Below are 5,363 nucleotides of genomic sequence, written 5' to 3' on the forward strand. Positions count from 1 at the left end.
ATTATATCATGAAAGGTTTCCGATAGCTTGACAGTGGCAGTAATTTGGAGCCCATATATTTACCAATAACTGTCATTGTCGAGGCTGTAATGACAGATTCAACCAGTTTCGTGAAGTGTTTATCACCCAGTGTTTCCATTTTTAAACACATTTTAGGTCCACACGACTTTCTATCCTTTTCAAATGGATACACAGATTCTTTAAGCTTGCAAGAAATTCGAAATGTGCAAACTGTCCACTGAGTTTAGATGAAAATCTATAAATTACTGTTTGTCCTTTTTTCATTTAGCGAGTCGATACGAGAAATCAATCAGTGGTAGGACAACGTTAAAACACTTATTAAAGCACCAAAGCTAGAACAGTATAGTTCCACAATTATAAGGATAAATGATCACTATGCCTTCATTTTCTTGGACAGACTTAAAAATATGAAATGTGGAACATAGTGTGGAATCTTGAAAATTGAAGTACATGTGGTCTGGTTAGAAAAATAGTTGAACAATAAAGCTACAGAGAAATTTAGAATTGTCTCGGCGGAGAGAGAACTTACAGTGTATTGTGTATATACGATATGTCTGAGTGTCTATGAGAAACCATTTACATGCGTCATGCTCTTGGGATGTCTCAGCGTCTAAGAGAGCCCATTTGCATGCGTCATATACTTGGGATATGTCTCACTGTCGAAGAGAAACCATTTACATGCGTCATGTACATTGGATATGTCTGCGCGTCTAAGAGAAACCATTTACATGCGTCATGTACTTAAGATATCACTGAGCATCTAAGAGAAACCATTTAAATGCGCTGTGTACTTCGGATATGACTGCGCGTCTTAGAGCAACCGTGCATGCATTTTGTGCTTAAAATATCCCTAAGCTTCTATTAGAAATCATTTACATGCGTCGTATGCTTAGGATGTGTCGGAAGGTCTATGAAAAACCATTTACATGCGTTATGTACTTAGAACATCTCTGCGCGTCTAAGAGAAATCATGCATGTGTTGTGTACTTTGGATATGTCCGAGCATCTAAGAGAACCCATTTTCATGCGTTGTGTACTAAAGATATGCCTAAGCATTGATGAGAAACCATTCACATGCGTCGTGTACTTAGGATATGTCTGAACGTCTAAGAGAAACCATGCATGCGTTGTGCACTTAGGCTATGTCTGCGCTTCTAAGAGAAACCATTTACATGTGTCGTGTACTTAGGATATGTCTGCGAATCTATGAGAAACCATTTACATGCGTCGTGTACTTAGAATATGTCTGCGCGTCTAAGAAAAACCATGGATGCGTTGTGTACTTAGGATATGTCTGTGCGTCTAAGAGAAAACATTCACATGCGCATGTATCAGCTAACATTTTTCCACGTCAAAGATATTTTCTGTTCAAGATTAGGTGTTTATACAATTCTGTCAGTATGTAGATAAATGTACAAGGAATGGTGTGATCAAGCGTCCCTACAGATCGCCGATATCACGTCGGCATACTCGAAGCGGAAGATATGATCCTCTTACGTTAGACAAAACCGATTTGTAAATCCATTCCCACACCTTGAAGGAAACGCACTTAAGTTGATAATGGACTGTGGCTAGAGGCGGATCCAGTGCGGAGCAAATTGCAGCAGCCATAAATCCTTTTATTACCAACAAATATCCCATAAGCTGCCATGTTGGTCTTCAAGTTCAAGTGTATAAGTCATAGACGACAGAAATATTGGCCGGCCATGAAATAAGAAGGCTACTGCAACGTCTAAATGTGTGGTCCACAGTGAACCCAAATACATGGTCAACATAGCAGTTAGCGTGGCTATCACTGAGGGAAACACTGCGCGCATAATCATCGATAAAGTATCGCGCATAAAGTTTAAGAACAGTACCGCCTCATTCTGTGATGCTTCAAAACCAAGATATCGCACATCAAAGTAAGCTAAAACGCGCACACTGAGAAAACCGAAAGCGTCGCCATGTTATCAATATTAACGGGTTATTTATTTAACCCGAGAACACAGATGTTTCCGCTGACGTCACCCGAACCCCGGTTTGCCCGTTAATTACAACTGCTTGGGGTACGAGTGATGCAACATCGTGTTTCAGGTTTCTATAATAATGGTTTATCTCATAGCTTCCTGAGAATTCCTCATTCAAAGTTGATTTATAGGGTTACCACGTACGTCAGAAAAAAATTATCGAGGTCGTTCAGGTCTCTTTCCACCTCTCTACCGAAATAAGCAAGGTTTTGTTGTGTGTTGTCTTCGTGATACACGAAGAAAACGTTTGGTCTGTATTTCATAAGATGCAATTTGGAATGAATCGTACAATTAATAAAAGTACCAAAAAGGTGTGTCAGCCTTCTTGGGGCGTAGAATTGGCCTGTTTCCACTTCTTTCGGAAATAAATAAGGTTACATTATTTGTAGTTTTTGACAATGTTGAAATCGTAAACAAGGGGCTCCGTGGTGAGGTAGATAATACTCCCAAACTCTAACACACAAGGTGCCAGTTCAATTCAGACCTTGGACCAGGGAATTTCTGCATCCCATAGCTCTCAGGGTTCATGAAACTTCGGTGACAATAAGCTTATATGTGGAAATCAACTGAGTAGGTTTTGTTCCCAGTGTGAAAAGAGCGTGTAATTTTCCAAATTTCGGGTAAGTGAGGAAAATAAGGCAAAAAAAGGACGCTGTGAAGGCTTGTGCCATCGTCACCTGTCAGCATGACACATGTGTTTAGCCCAAGGGACTTACGGCGTGTGTTCCTCAAGTTTTTATTACCATCCCATTTCCTCATTTTGCCTGCCAAGGTAACATCGAGTTGTGCACTATATCACCAGGTGTAATGACGTTATCTCTTTGTCACAATTGACATGTACGGCATTACCATGTTGAAATAATGCACTGACATCTCTTTTTATGATGGAAACTGGAAACATTGTGTTGATGCCCAAGAATATGGTATATGGCTATATAGCCACATGATGTTGTACTATCCTGGAATTCCTTTGAACATAATGCTAAACAGACACTTCTAAGGCATAATCTTGTGTGAATATGAAGAAAGAGCATCACAGTGAGTGATGACGCTGTGAAACCAGAGTTATAAAATTAGCTATGGAATTCACACTCGTCAGATGAAGTGGAGACTCTGGTCTAGCATAGAGTTACCTTCTGGGCGTAATACATTCACGGTTTGCTATGCCAACCGGTGTCACGGTTATGTGTTAAGGCTGTGATTTTAACGGCTACATGTTTTCGTTTCGATCGGCTGTGATGGCATGTGAGTTCTACTGGGTCTAACACCGAGGACTCCGTCATGAATTTCGATTATCAACGGAGCTGGCTTGTATACAGGATAGTTTTGACACTAGTTTTTATTCTCTTGATGGTTAATCTCTGGAGTCACCCCTTCATGGTAGACAGGCAGTCACCTCGTCATGTTAGTCAGGCAGTCACCTCGTCATGTTAGACAGGCAGTCACCTCGTCATGTTAGGCAGGCAGTCACCTCGCCATGTTAGACAGGCGGTCACCTCGTCATGTTAGACAGGCAGTCACCTCGTCATGGTAGACAGGCAGTCACCTCGTCATGTTAGACAAGCAGTCACCTCGTCATGTTAGACAGACAGTCACCTCGTCATGTTAGTCAGGCAGTCACCTCGTCATGTTAGACAGGCAGTCACCTCGTCATGTTAGACAGGCAGTCACCTCATCATGTTAGACAGGCAGTCTCCTCGTCATGTTAGTCAGGCAGTCACCTCGTCATGTTAGACAGGCAGTCACCTCGTCATGTTAGTCAGGCAGTCACCTCGTCATGTTAGGCAGGAAGTCACCTCGTCATGTTAGTCAGGCAGTCACCTCACCATGTTAGACAGGCAGTCACCTTGTCATGTTAGTCAGGCAGTCACCTCGGCATGTTAAGCAAGCAGTCACCTCGTCATGTTAGTCAGGCAGTCACCTCGTTATGTTAGACAGGCAGTCACCTCGTCATGTTAGTCAGGCAGTCACCTCGTTATGTTAGACAGGCAGTCACCTCGTCATGTTAGGCAGGAAGTCACCTCGTCATGTTAGACAGGCAGTCACCTCGTCATGTTAGACAGGCAGTCACCTCGTCATGTTAGTCAGGCAGTCACCTCGTCATGTTAGACAGGCAGTCACCTCGTCATGTTAGACAGGCAGTCACCTCGTCATGTTAGACAGGCAGTCACCTCGTCATGTTAGACAGGCAGTCACCTCGTCATGTTAGTCAGGCAGTCACCTCGTCATGTTAGTCAGGCAGTCACCTCGTCATGTTAGACAGGCAGTCACTTCGTCATGTTAGACAGGCAGTCACCTCGTCATGTTAGACAGGCAGTCTCCTCGTCATGTTAGTCAGGCAGTCACCTCGTCATGTTAGACAGGCAGTCACCTCGTCATGTTAGACAGGCAGTCACCTCGTCATGTTAGACAGGCAGTCACCTCGTCATGGTAGACAGGCAGTCACCTCGTCATGTTAGTCAGGCAGTCACCTCGTCATGTTAGTCAGGCAGTCACCTCGTCATGTTAGACAGGCAGTCACTTCGTCATGTTAGACAGGCAGTCACCTCGTCATGTTAGACAGGCAGTCTCCTCGTCATGTTAGTCAGGTAGTCACCTCGTCATGTTAGTCAGGCAGTCTCCTCGTTATGTTAGTCAGGCAGTCACCTCGTCATGTTAGACAGGCAGTCACCTCGTCATGTTAGTCAGGTAGTCACCTCGTCATGTTAGTCAGGTAGTCACCTCGTCATGTTAGACAGGCAGTCACTTCGTCATGTTAGACAGGCAGTCACCTCGTCATGTTAGTCAGGCAGTCACCTCGGCATGTTAGTCAGGCAGTCACCTCGGCATGTTAAGCAGGCAGTCACCTCCCAATGTAACATATCAATATTTGTATCCATGAGAATGGATCTTGCTAGAGAAAAATTAATTATCCACACCCTGGCTTCAAAATACTTAATCGCTGTTCCTAGTTAACTCGTAGTGTTTCTTCAAAGCTGCACATGAAGATGTCATTCTTTTTGAAACTTTATGCAACATGCAGTTTTCTGTGGATCAATGTAATTTTTGATAAATCTGTGTTAGTTAGTGGGTGAGGCTTGTAGATGTTACTGTTAGAAGTTATGTGAAGTTTGCCTAAGGACTTGCTGCATGTGTCATAACGTGTGCCTACGTGACAGGCCTATGTACTGTTCGAAGTACTGGGCTGTCATCTAAATCAGTTATCAATGATCATCAAGTTAAAGCAATTGGACCTAGCTCACTGATAGTTACTGATTACTATGTATTATACAAAATGACGCAATGTTTCGGGAGTTGTTTTACGACAAATGACACGTTTTCAAATTGTGCGGT

Source organism: Liolophura sinensis, chromosome 7, assembly GCF_032854445.1.
Source record: "Liolophura sinensis isolate JHLJ2023 chromosome 7, CUHK_Ljap_v2, whole genome shotgun sequence".
In the NCBI taxonomy this organism is placed as follows: domain Eukaryota; kingdom Metazoa; phylum Mollusca; class Polyplacophora; order Chitonida; family Chitonidae; genus Liolophura; species Liolophura sinensis.